Below are 14,811 nucleotides of genomic sequence, written 5' to 3' on the forward strand. Positions count from 1 at the left end.
TTTAAATAGCTAAAAATTGATTGACTACAAAGCCATGTCCTGTGAGGGATAAAACGTATGAGTGCATTTTAGCATGTAGGAGTTTTTAAGTAGTTATTTATTTTTAACTCAGCACAAAATCCTGACAGGCCACCTCTTTCATGCAGCATATCTCTTGTTATGTCTGAGATAATTGCACTTGAAGTGCAGCAGCCGTCTGTAATGCCTGATGAGGAGGTCGATGTCAGTGCTGGAGGAGTCATCTTTCATGGCATTTTGGGACAGAAAGAAGATGTGTTAGCTGTCCCACTGATGTAGACTTGCATGAGTAGAAATTATTTCTTTCTCTTGCACCAAGGGGCGAGTGAGCAGTGACTTAACCCAGCCTTGCAATAATTCACAGCTCAAAGGAAAATGAGAGAAGATGAGAAGAGGTTGATTTATATACTCTGTGTGCTGTTTGCAGAGAAGGGCAACACAGTCTAATATCAGAAAGGAAAAATGTCTGTGCAGTCAGACCCACACCCTAACAGTGTTTGCATGAGTACTGATTTAAATGGCCTGTAAAGAAAAATGTATGTATGTTCTGACAAACTGCTTTTGGCTATATGTTGCATATTGAAATACCATCCATTACACTACAGACTAAAATACTATGCTCAATATATCTTATATAGTATGTTCTTTGAGAAGACTTGAACCATGGGTCTTGAATATCTTAAAACAATTTATATACAATTTATAAGCAGGACTTAACAAAGGTTTCAAACTCAGCCCTAAGTACTTTTAATTCAGCTTTCAAAGATAAGATAGTGCCATTTTTTTTGAGTTCCTGAAGTTCCAGAATGTGAAGTCAAACTAATTTTTTGAGATACATTAATACCTAAATGCCAATCTCAGTTTTGGAAAAATAACTTCTGCTCAAATTGGCAGTTTGGTCCTTGGACACAACAGGTGACTAGGATGCAAAAATGAACAATTTCTTCCTCCATGAATAGTGTGTTCTGCACAGTGCATTATCTGGAAACATCAGTTTGAAGCATTACTCTTGTGTTCTTTTTTGTCTAGTCATTTGTTCCCCTGGATTTTAAGCAGGTGCAATGTATAATTACAAACAGTAGAAAAAATTGCTTAAAATGTGCTAAGTAGCTTTGAATTCTTCCTGCTCATAAGCAAAGCTGGTGAAATATCAAATTAGTTGTACCAGAAAAATGCAGTTGTCTATAGGCATAAATTATCTAGAGGGGAAAAAATGAAGGGGTTTAATTACAGCAAAAATTATAGCAAGCTGAAATGTCACTGCAAACAGAATTTCTAAGGGCTACATTGGGAAACATCAATATTTAAAGATATTCTTCAGGACATTTCCAGCAGCTCAATATGAAACATCTTTGTCTACTTAACACATAAATATTATAAGATGTTGATATTTTGCACACATAGAAAAACACCTTAATTCACCACAGGGAAATCAGGTGTAAATGTCTTTCCATGCTCACCACACTGCCAAACTATTGGAATTTTAGGAGATATTTCAGGCATAGAAAAACTCACAGTTGTGTTTGATAGCATTTCAGGTTCTAATGTAGCCTTGACTTCTAACAAAATCACTTTAGAAAGTCAGCAGCTCTAATTCTGTAGCAAAATTAACAAACCTGATACCATGAAACTAAATAAAAATAATAATAAAAAAAAATCTTTCAAACAATGAGGTCCAGCCATTTTGTTTCTTTGACCATTTATTCATTTTTTTTCCAGAGTAATGATTGACTTTGATGGGGCAAAGAGTTTGCAGCAACCTGGGACAACAAACACCAGTCTCAAATCTTCTTGGTGTCCTAAGCTGGCCTTCATCCCTCCCTGTTGCCCGGGAGCAAAGGGATGGTTGTGCCATCTATTTGACAATCCGGTTCTGTGTATTTCATGGATTTCTTCATATCAGAAGAAATCTTCTTTGTGACATGAATAGAAATGATTGGGATAGATTTGGCTAAGGATGGTTTAGGTAACATCTGGAGAGCTCATCCAGTTGCTGGGTTTTTTTCATGTGGTTTTCATGATGTGGAAATTCAGAATTAAACCCAAGGTCTGTTCTTTTCACTTGCCTGCACTATTAATGCTCAGTGGGGGCTGCCTTCCACAGCTGGAAGTGTCCTGAGCTTGGTCAGAGTAAGCCCTTAATATTGCACAGTTTCCATTTGATCGGTATCAACAAAGAAATTTCTGCAAGTAGCAGGTCAGGTTATCAATATTTAGTTCAATGGAATGCCTGGAGGATTTCCTCAGGGCAGAACTAACATTCAGCAGATTTAGAGGAATTTCCCTGGGATACAGTTGAGTATTTGACATCTCCTCATAGGTAATGGAACTAATCTCGACAAGATGTTTGCCAGCAGTTCTCCAGATAATTGCTTCAGCTCAGGATAGAAGTTCAGAAGAAATAAATTTTACCCATCTTCCAAAAAAAAAAAAAATCCTCTTTTAAATTTATCTATTCAGTTTTGAGCCTGCTTTCTCTATTTTATCACCTGAAAGATAAGTGTCTACATCACTTTTATTGTGTCCAAGTAGGTTATTATGGGATGTACCACTGACAGGCTCTATAAATAATTAACCACAGCTATGCCATCGCACCTTAGGGTGGAGGCTCATACTTAGCAACTCAGGACAAATGGCAAAGCTGTGGAAAGTGATGTACAAGCCTGCTTGAAAATACTGCAGAAAGTAAGAGTAAGCTTGTATCTCAGTAGGAAAATCCAGTCCAGGTTAAAATCTTTTTTTATATCAATTCAGCTATGTCACTGTCACTCTAAGAAAAAAATAATTGTGGTCACTGTCATGTGTGACAGTCATGAATTCCATTTTAGGACAGCAGAAATGAAAAGAATTGCCAAGCTATCCACTGAGATCAGTGGAGCTTCTCTGGACAGCCTAGCCATAGAGGCTTACCCCATTTGAATTCCTGCTGGTTAGCAGCAGTGGAAATGGGGCTTGAAAAGAACAGATATATCAAGACTTTGCTATTTTACAGATGTCATTGAACTCCTTTCTCAGGTATTTAACATATTTTGAACATTTTACTCTAAGAAGGGAAAAAGGACAAACTTTCTTGTGGTCATGGAAGTTATCAGACACCTTTTAGCAGCATGGATTGTGTGTACTGTTTCTTTCACCCTTACTTGAATCTTTAAATTTTGGGTTGATTTGGTTCATCTCATGTTATGTAGGGAAGATGGTGAAATTCCTAAGGGATGTTTTTGTAAAACCTCATTACTTTTAATGGCCAGAATTTAACTCATTGAAGATGACTAAAGGATGCATTTTTGAACACTTGCATTTAGTTTCTATTTAGTTGCTGTAACAGAGCCAGTGTTGTTGACAGTGTTTGTATTATGCTGTGGACACTAATTTGATTTAATAGCACCAACTTCAATTAGAAGCAATTAATTCTCACTATTATTTGTGCAATGGAACCATATGAGTGTAATGAGAATATACTGAGAAGCTCTGGAAACCTGGGTAGACATTATCAGTAAAGTGCATGTAAGTGTGGCAGTAACCATCTGGATTTCCCCAGTTACCCCTGTATGCTTTGCCTAAGTGTTCTAGAAAGACTAATGTCCTTGATTAGTTTGGAAGCACAGATAATTAATTACGCTTCAGCAGCCAGAAAATATTTAAAAGCTTTTAATAGCTCTCATATAAAGAAAAATAAATTTAGAATAAAACCATGAAAACATTGAATATGTGACCAGCATAAAGTGGAGTTTCCAGAATTATATATTGTCAAGGAATATTAACAACTGAAGTAACTTTTCTTTTCATGGAATGCATAGTGTATTGTGCTTGAATGCTACAAGGTGAAGCTGCTTTCCACAAAAATTGCCAAGTCACCTCACAAATATTAAAAATGGTTATCTAAAAAGTTATTTACATTTCGTTTGCACACATGATGAGTGTCTCCAATGTCTAATTTAGATAGGACATTTGATTTTGTTTTGTTCTATTTAACCTGGGATTTGCTCAGTCTTTCATCGTGGCCATGCTGTTTCTCCCTAAGCTAGCCTAAAGCGCCTTGAAGATAGTAAATCTCAAAAAATTACCTTTTCTTCAGACTTCATGTATTTTCCTAGTAATGAGATGCAGAAAGAACTTGCTCCAGGTTTTGAGAGATGTGTGCAGAGCAGATATGTGGTAATGTCAGGCAGCCTCATGTGAGACCTTCCTGGTTCTTTCTGTAAGAAGCATAAAGGGAAAAATCAAAGAGGTGTGTGAGATGTTGCTGTGTAGGGAAAAAACAGGTAGGACTGGTTGCCCAAATTAATCTGTTTGAGAATGAGGAAGGACTCTCCTAGTTGGTCAGTCCATGAGGATCTGAAATAGCTTTTAACAAAGGTGCTGGATTGGTAGGTCTTCTGTTTGGAGATGGACATATGCCACTACACAATTAAGTCTTCTTTAATGACCAGCAGAAGGAAATTTTTAGAAAATGGAGCAGTGAAGATGCTGTATCATTTCTGTCAGCCTCCCTCAGTGTGGCTGCTCTGCCATCTCTCTCTTTTTCCTTGTAGTTAACATGGATAAGTCCCTTTTTTGATCTTTTTTCATGCAATGTATTGGAGAAGTTGGGGACCTAGGGAAGAGGGAAAAGGTGTTCTCAGGATGCTAAAGTTACATAAAGGTGCACCATGAATGATCTGGGTGAGAAAAAAATTTCAGAAAGTCCTCACAACTTTAGAAAGTTCTTTTCATATTTTGGCATGCCCATTGAATCATGCCTGAAATCTTAACTGCTTCCAAAATAGACGCATCTCCACTGGTGGTTCATGCTGCTGTGCAAAACAGCCAAAGAACTGGCAGGAAACTATAATGAAATGCCTTGGGGCAAACCCAAAGGATCCAGGATAGTTCAGAAGATAAGTGAAAACAGGTCTTTCTTCACTGAATTCAGAGTGCCCCTGTGGCACCACTACGGCATTGCTCATTTTTTGAGTAGAGGAAAACTTTGTTTCTTTTATATGTGATGCTGTATTTGATCCTATCTCCCTAACTGTAATCATATGTCCTTGTCCTTAATGCTGAAAGGGGAGAGACTGGGTGAACCCACAGCACACTCTGAAATATTGTGCAGTGTGCTGGATACGCAGAACAACAGAGTGGTTTGAATAAATTACAGCTCCAGTCTTACAAAAGGATGAGTAAATTCCTTCAGGACTTCTTAGAGGTTGGTTTTGTGTATTTTGCCATCAGCACACTACAGTTGTACCATTTTTTGGATATATGATGGAGTTGCACTGCAGTTAAAAGAAAGAACAAAAGATGTATTTGTTGCTCCTAGGTTTTTAGTCCGAGGATTGTTCAGCTTTTAGACTACACTGATGCTCAGGCTGCTATAGGGCACTGCCTACATAATGAAGTGTTCTTACATGAAGATCTGTGTTTATGATGCCCAATTCATTGTTCACTGAAGAACTGGGATTCCTCCTGTTGTCTTGAGTGGCATTATGTACATGGGCAAAATACATAGCCTAGGAGCAGTGATATCATGGAGAAGCAGGGGAATAGTGAAATTCCTGAGGTATTTTCCTCTGAAGCTAACTATAGCCAAAAGGAAAAGAGCAGAGAAGGATTTGGTGTCACAAATTCTGTAGATTATGTGTTACAAATAGTAATGGAATTTATATAAAAAGCCCAAAAGAGGACGTTTCCACTGCATAGTTAACCAATGTGCATAAAACCTTCACTCAGGACAGATATCCACTCCAGTAATGGGTAGTCACAAATCATTTTTCAAAGAAAACAATATAACATCAGAGATCTTTTTTCCTGCCTTCTGCTAGTGAGGGCTACTTTGAGAATGGCAGGCAAGCAGTCTTTCCAAGTCATTTTTATGTCAGCTATGAATAGAATGAGGCAAAACTGTGAAATTAATTAAAACTTGTTTTGTAGCTGATCAGTCTTTCATTTCTCATGTCCCTCTTTGGGATAAAAGGCACGGAGTGAAATAGCAAAGGAGGGAGACAATTAAAAAAGTCTAAGCAGAGAATCTGGCCTGCCTTTTGACATCTGTCAGCCCTCATCTACTGCGACCATTCATAACCCAGCAATACTGTAGGACCACAATTTTGGAAATGGGGTGCTTGCAATTGTTTTATAGATAAAGAAGAAAATTTGTCCCTGCAGCTTAAAGTAAATGAAAATTAGTGTAGGGCTGATGTTCTAAGAGTGGATGAGAAAGTTCTTTTGCATTGTACTTTAGATGTGAAACTAAAGTGTGCAAGACCTAGTGTTATACTCTTAGGCCTGAGATTACCTGATGTCATAAAACATGATGACACAAATATTGCTCATTTATGTCACTATAAAGATAAGTTTATAGTGGTACGATCAGCACTACCATTTATGCTATCTAACTTCAGCATTACTAATTGTATCACTATAAAGCTATTTTATAGTCATATAAACAGTACAGATAATGCTGTCAGGCATCAGCATTAATGTTTCAAATAAACCTACAAACACTTTATCCAGATATCTTTTATGGTGCTAATATGCAAGCATCAGGGGCAAGCTCAACATTGTAGTCTGTGATACTGTGGCCAGTTATAAACCAAGAATGAGACAAGGGAATGCCCTTGCACTTTTCTCTACCTGAGATATTTATTGCCACATTTGTTTTTCATAAATGTCTGACTATTACATCTCCAACTGGGGATGTGCAGCAAATACAGCTCTAAGTGTGGGTCACGCTCTGAGCACCTGCAAGCAAAAGTTTGGTTTCTGGGTGAGGGTTTGGTAGAGTTCTGTAACTCCACTTTTTTCTGGAAGAAATAGTGGAAGTTTAGATGGGAAAGTAATGTTCTTTACTAGAGAGTACATTGTTATTTTTGTTGCCTCTTGAGCACAGCAAAAAGAAAAAAAAATGAGACCCTCTCTGTGAGAATTATTATTGAGTCTTGTTGCCAGATTCATGTGTCATCTATTTCTTCCACTGAAATTCTTGAGTGAGATAATACCTCAGACATGTAAAAGAAAAATAAAAGGAAAAAAAAATCTCATGTCTCATACACTTTTACTGCTAATTTGCAGCTCTAGGTCATAAAGCTGAAAGCATCCAAAAACCGTGATAGGTTTTATGCATCCAGCAGCAAAGGCAGTGACAGAATGCAGGGGTGCACATAATTATTTTATGGTTTAAGGGCTATTAAGCTCAAAAATGGATGACACAGTTCCACATGCAATGTGATCTCATAAACTTCTTTCTTTTTCCTGTAGAGTGTCAGGTTTAATGAGTTTTACAGGAAAACGAGCAAGCCAGCAAACAAACAAAGACTAATACAGGGAAGTCTGCTACAGTTGTTGATCAACCTTTCAGGTTGCACAGAGACATTGGCTTAGGGCAGTGAGGATGGATTGACACCCATGTTATGATACTTCATTGCTTTTGGTTGTGACTAGCAGCAGGAAGAGCAGATTGAAGCCAGGAAAAGAGTGCTCCAAGATGCCAAAACAGGTAGGGAAGCTCGGCAGAGGTGATTGTTTCTTATCGTGGCCTGTGTGGACAAGTCAGAGTTGCAGCTTAGATGAAATGCTTCATTTTTCACAAGGCTAAAAAGAGGGAGAATAACTTTTCCCTTGTATCTGAATTGTTTGAAAATTGCACAAGTAGATCCTAGAAGGGACTTGCAGCACTGCTCCTTATTCAGCCCATCATAGTGGTGCACACCAGCCTGGGCAAGAGGAGTTTCACAGCACTCCCAGTACACACACATGGATAGCAAGGAAAATGCCATTCCAACTGCAAATTTTTTGAGTAACAGTACAGCCTCCATCCACTTCAGTAATGTAATTGAACTCTCAAACTTCCATTTAGAAGACTCTTAGAAATCCAAGCATTTCTGCAGTTTTTCCTGTCTGCCATTCTGTCCTGGTCTGCCAGGTCCTTTTTGAAACTCTCTCATATATAAGCTTGTAAAGGGCTTTTCAAACGGATGCCTAAGAGCTGCTGCAAAGGAAAAAGAGATCTCTGCATTCAGTATCACTTCTATTTGATATTTTTCATAAAAAGTAAGATGAAAAAATGACTGTTTAAAATTCTCTCCAGTATACTGATTTTGTGTTCTGCTTTGTACCAGAGTACTGGTGGTGTTCAAATTAGAGAATTGAAAATTTTATAAAACAGGCCTGCATAAAAGCAGAATTCCTAGAGTCAAACTTCCAAATGGTGAGGGCAAAAAGCTTAAGATCTCCAGACCAAAAATTTTGAAGCAGTGAAATGCAATGTATTAACCTCCTACTCAAATTTTAACCAAAAGGGGAAATGTCCTACTTAGGATGGCCTTGGAATACAGGTTCAAAATGTGATTTCATTAAAACATTAAAAAAAGGCTGCAAGAGGAAAGCAGGAAAACTTGGTCAAGTCCCCGAAGTGCCTGCTTCCATGTGTGCAGCCCTGCTGAAAATTCAAGGTGTTTATTTCAGCCTCCTAACCAGGGTGCCTCAGAGACACAGTAGTGTGCTTCCCACAGTGCTCCTTCCAGACTGTGACCCCTCTGGATTGGTCAAGAAAAAGTGAGGATCTATAATGTCATTTGGGATTCTCTATGAAGCCCATTCTAAGGAGGATGCAGTTTGTGATTATAAGCATGAAAAGGAGCCTCTCATTGGAAAACAAGACTTTTAGTCTAGACCTATTTAGCACATTTTTGTATGGTATGATTTCTAAATTTGATGAATGTAAAAAAGGAAAAAGCAATATCTTTTAATACTTCACATCAAGTCAATTTATTTTTTATAATTGGCTTTCTTTAAAGTAAGACCTCACACAGAGAAGGAATTTATGTAATCTGTTGATTTAAAAACAAGCTGACAGACACAGCATAAAATTTGCCTTATGATTTGTATTTTTACTTTAGCCACCTTGATTATTCCTTCTAAACAAGTAAAGTTAATTAAAAGAAGCTCTCTGTGTAGAATTTAGTCAGTTACAAGGCCATGGAATGCTTTCAGATTAAAGAGTTCACTTTCCTCTTCTGAAATGAGTAGTGATGCTTTAATATGACTTATCATTGTTGCACCCTGACTCTGTCTCAAAGAGTTTTCATATGGTTTGAATGAAAGGAACTCTCCAGACTGAGAACTTTCCAAAAGAGATGAGGAGAGAACTATCCCATACAATTAAAAGTTTGGTATCTCGCTTAGAAAAAGAAAAAAACATGAAAAGAAAAATGAAAAAATATATGCAAACATAATGAAAATAGCTGTACATGATTGGGTGGTTCTTATACTTCAGTTTTGGTGGAAACTGTCTTTTATATGGCTTGTAAAAGAGAACATATATGTTTAAAAAGCAGTTTGTTGGTTTTTCAAATATTTCGTCGTGTCCTATTTTTTTTGTTTGAAATGAAGTCTCTCTATTTGATGTAACTATAACAAATCTTTGAAAACATGATCTGAGGGTATTCAATGCAGATACGTATGCTCAACTATGCCAAGAGCTTGAAGCTCTAAAAACAAGAACAACTTCCTTCCACTTTAACGCAGACACCACTGATGACTTCCAAATATCACCATGAATTGCTTACCTCTTCATTGAAGTATGGAAAGGAAACAGCAGAAGTAAAGATCTGTGTGATCTATTCCAAGTGAAAAATCTCTGCCCTGTCAGGAGAAGGTAGGATTTAAATGCTCAGCAATATGTGAAGTCTATTAAGGAAAGGCAAAAACAAGGGATGTTTTCTTGCATTTTGAATATTTAAGCAGTCTCTGCAAAACAATCTCAGTTTGACTGCTTTGTGGACATCCCATTTACTTATTTTGAATAAGTAGGCAAAGATAAAGTTGTACAGTATTTTGCAATTCACTCTCTTATCAACCATCACTGATATCTCAATTTATGACTTCCACAGATTGAGACATAAGAGGGCACTGAGCAGGAACATGTTACAGAGGCCAGTCGAAGGGTTACTCAGAACTTGATATTTTCCCTCATTCTTTGTCAGATCCTTTAGTGTGTCAGAGATGTGAAAAAGGGTCCCAGGATGAGGTTAACTAAGGAGTAGGCAGGACTAGCAGACCTGGCAGTCTGCTCAGGGCATATATCCATTTTTAGTGCAGTATTCTGAGGGAGGCAGATCAAGAGTTGAAGTAACACAGGGTTGGGCAGTTGTGTAAAGTTTTAGATGGCCCACCATGCTGTTTGGTCTGTTTTGTGAAACACATTGGGGTTTGTATTATTGTATTAAAATACTCAAGACTTTCTTCTTTGCTGAAGAGGCACATATCAGTTTTCAGACAAAAGATGCTGAACTTCATTGAAGGCCCTGATTTTAACACACTTCTGAGAGTTACACTTTTAAAAAAGGGTGGGAGGGAAGAGATTAATTAGAAATTCCACAAACTGTAGCAACCTCTGCAAACAAAACCTTTGCTTTCCCCTCAGCTCTGTGCCATATTTTCTTCAAAGCAGTGGACACACCAGCAAGGAAAGGGGGGCAGAAAATACTTTCTCAGCTTGGCATTCCTTTCTCTGTCCCAGCTGAATTGTTTTTCCAAATTGCCAGGAAGAGGCAGGCGGGTGGCCCTGACCCCACGCCGTCACCCTGAGAAGTCAGGCCCTTTCTTCTGCGTGGTCAGCTCTAGGCTGGCTCTTTCCTTTCTGCCCTGGGGACCAGCCATGGCACAGGCACCAGAGATGTTCAGCACAGCACATTTAATCCCTCATGCTGACTCAACTGCCTTGCTTTCCTCCTGCTGTTCCATTAGCCTCCTGCTCATTGTAGCTATTGATTAGAGTGATACTTGACCCTCTTCCCAGCACTCTCTTAAAGTCTACATCTTCCCTTTTCTCTTGTTCACTCACTGTCTCTGTTGTTTTACTCTGTCCTTTAAGCAGCGTTGCTGGGGGATATTTTGCCAGTGCAGATGCTCCCCAGAGCCAAGTATTGGGCTGTGTCTAATTACTCCTCTAATGCACTGTGGTGAATCAGTCCTTTTTCCCAAGCACTCGGGGCAGTAAGAAATAATTCATGACAGCAGCAGAGCTGCTTCACAGAAAGCTGGGAAGGGCAAGCCAGGAGCTGAGTTTACTCAACACAACCGAGGGGCAGATTCAGGTACAGGGGTTTGGAGCCCTGTAGTACATGGTCTGAAGTCCCACATACTGAAAAGTCTGATTTCAAGGGATAGGTCCCTCATAGTTTTTCATTACAGCTCCTTCATATTAGGGTTGGTACTTGCCGTTCACATTAACTGTGCACTCCTACCCTTACGGAGTGAAGGAATTAGGCAATAAAAAGTCAAAAGCAATCAAAAAGCAAAAGTAAGAGATTGAGTTAGGGAGTTATTGAGACAAATGAGCTTCTGGTTTATTCTTAAGAATAAGAATGTAGGGGTACTGGGCACCTTATATATGAGACATGCATCCCTAAGGACCTCCACTGGCATCTAAAGTAAGTTCTTCATTGCAACTCACTTGTGTTTTCTTTTAAAACTTATGATAAACTCACAGGTGAGATTTAATGCTTTATCTTCAGGTATGTAATACAGAGATTCATTTTTTTAAATTATTCCCTGACACATAGTGGTGAAATTGCTGATAAGGGGGGAAGAAAAGTACCTGTTCAAGTTATGATGTGGGGATTTCTGTGGTCCTCCCCATTGTAACATGGACAGCACGGGAGGGGCTGGGTAAAAAGTAGAAGATAGGAGGAGGATTGTACATTGTTCAGGTGACTGGCAGCTGGGAATAATTCTTGATATGCCTGTGTGAATAGCAGGCCAGTAATCCTCTAGCACGGACTGAGTTTAATGGTGCCTGCATCTCTGGTTTTGTACCTCTGCCCAGGCGTTCTTTGGGGATCTCCCAATTAGCAAAGTAATGAAAATAAATTTCCTCTTTGCATTTGAGCCACGAGTCTGTGGTTGTTCCAGCTGCCTGACAGGGTCAGCTCACACAGCCAGAGAGACTATTCAGGAGAGGGCACTTTTTGTAAAACGGACAAAATACACATTTCACTGTGTTGTGCATACCTGTCTTTCCACATACTAACTACCCACTACAACAACACACATAGTGTGTGAGCTAAAGGAATCAATAGGAATTCTTTCCAGGGCTGGAAATATAGATTTCACTGGTGAAATACAGGGCATTTACCAGTCTGTTCAATACAGCAGGTTTGCTTTTGTAACTTTATCTAAATTTTCTTTTTTTTATATTTAGAACAATGCAGAAGCAATATGAGACCATAAATTTTAGAAAGGTGATGCTGCCTTTTACATCCTGGAATAGGCATCTTTCCTTTCCATGCTGAATCTCCAAGGTCAGAGCATTTGATCACTGCTGAGAAGAGTTTTCTAAAACTCCAGTAGCATAAGTCATTGTGCTTCTCACCTTTTCTATTTCTGCGATTCCATTGATTTCCACAGATCTGAGTTACAGCCACACAAAACTGCACAAAGCAGAAGATAATTGAGCTGCTTACAAGGACACATCCTTAATGACAGAAAATAATATTTGCCTGATCTTAAGGTAAACTTTCTGCATTTTTTTTCAATTCTTCTATCCAAGACATGTTGCTTCCTCACCTTTTAGAGCATTTCAACTTTTTTTTGTTGGTATTTTTTTCTGCAAACTTATAGGAGAGACCTCATTGCTCTCTACATCTACCTGAAAGGAGATTGTAGTGAAGTGGTTCTCAGTCTTTTTTTCCCAATTCATCCTGGAAAAACAGTGAGAAATGGGGAGTACTGGCATTTCCTTGGTTACCAGAATATTTTGGTCTCAATCCTTTTCAAGCACTCTTAGTTCAGTACTTATGTCAATGACATCTGAGATAAAAAGTCCTCTGCTGGGCAAGGTCATTAAAATTTCAATGTATTGTTTAAGAATCAATAGAGGAGTATTTAGTGCAGCCTTCTGTGGCTGAATGTTCAGCAGGCTTAAGAATGGAACTGCATCCTTAAATATTTTTGAGATCAAGGCCCTTTCCTTCTCCTTGAATAAATCTATTCAATTAGTTTATGAGATTTTGATTTCTTTCTCCTGCAGTTTTCTTTTAATAACAGTTTACTATAGGACTATTCAAACAGTAACTAGCATCCTGTCTGCTCCCATCAAATAAATCTGTAGTGATTTATCCCATGAATACTAAGGAATAAACTGTAAGATTGTGCATGTGCATTTTTTTAAGAGCATTAACATAACTGTGTTTTTCTCTTGGATTTTGCTTCTTCTGGCTTTACTGTCATGCTAACAAAGCTGAGCCGCATATGAGAAAATAGCTTTATCTTCCTCAAATACCAATCTCTTACAAGTGTTCCTGCAAAAGAATGGCTTTTGGAATATCTCCCAAACCAACAGATTTCAACTCTGTCAGCTTTCAATGGAAAGTAATTTTAGATTTAAATTCCTTTCACTGCAAACATCTTTTCTGTGTGCCCCAAGACAGTCTTGAGCACTGTTGGAAGAGAATCCCTGAAGTTCATTACAAAGGATAAAATCAAAAAGAAAAGGATTATGGTCATGATTTTGTCCTTGATCCCAGCTAGCTCAGGAGTCAGGCTGCTAGGATCTGCTGAGTTACAGGACTTTGCAAAATGTAGAGAACCCAATACATGGCCTTAAGTCATCATGACCATGTGGTAATTCTGCAGTCATGCATTGGATCTCCATTTAGGATTGGAGACCCATTCCTGCCTCGGTCCAGACAGAACATGAGATACAGATGAATGGTTTTCCTGAAGAATAGAGCCTGTCTCAGGGATTCCAGCATAGGGAGAATGGAAATTATAAACTCAAGTTTTCCAGCAATTTAATCTGCCCATCTCCTAGCATGTTGTGCTGAATGAGACCCTTCTGCTGCCCCCAGGCTATGTCAAATTAGTGGATCCCACTAAATTCACTCAGAAGTGAGCTTGGGAAGCAGGAGGCTGCAGTCTGTTGAAGAATATCTTTTTCATTTATTTAAGAACACCGTCTCTCCTTTTGGCTTGCTGTTTTTCTCATTCCTTTGTCCTTTTCTTCCACTGAGGGAAAGATCTCCCATATCTGATATTCTCAGAAGTTAGGAAAAAAGAGCCCAACTGAAGAATGTTACTTCCTGTATACAAACATAACACTTTTAAGTATTGCAGGTGAATTTGACAGGGCCACAGATCTCATGGAGAAGTAAACAACACTAAGCAGGTCAAAGTTAGTGTTCGTTGAAATCAGAGGGGAAGTTCCAATCTTCCATATTCTGAAAGCCTCAGCTTTCTTTAAGAAGGAGAGAGGTTAATATTTACTAAGAAAAAATGAAAACAGAGCCTATATGAAAGACTTGTTGAAGAGAGTCAGGAAAGAGCTGAGCTCAATGGAACAGCTCTTGCTTTCATTTGACACCAATTTCAGCAAAATGGAGATTTCACCTCTCAGAGATAGAAGGTCATGTAGTCTGTGCCACATCCTGTGGCAGAGTCAGCTCAATTTTAATGGCTTCATGGGAAATTTCATATCCAAAGCATGCAGAGTGGCTGTCAACTTTACAAAAGAATTTTCATCTACCTAAGAATATATAACTCAATGACTGTGTGCAGCTAAAATTCATTTAAATCAAAGCTGCATGGAGGTGGGCACATAAACCAGACTGGGGAGTGATGACATGTATAGTCCTAAACCACACAGCAGAATGACAGGAACAAATACTGCTGTAATTCAGTTTTGTATATTATGGAGACAAAGAAGAAAAAAAACCAATCCTTTTGTTCAATAACTCTGCAGGTCATATATATACAAAGGCAATATAGTGAGAAGTTTGCTTCTGAGCCTTTTCCACTATTTACTTCTACTGACTC

The sequence above is a fragment of the Ammospiza caudacuta genome, chromosome 4 (genome assembly GCF_027887145.1).
Source record: "Ammospiza caudacuta isolate bAmmCau1 chromosome 4, bAmmCau1.pri, whole genome shotgun sequence".
NCBI lineage: Eukaryota > Metazoa > Chordata > Aves > Passeriformes > Passerellidae > Ammospiza > Ammospiza caudacuta.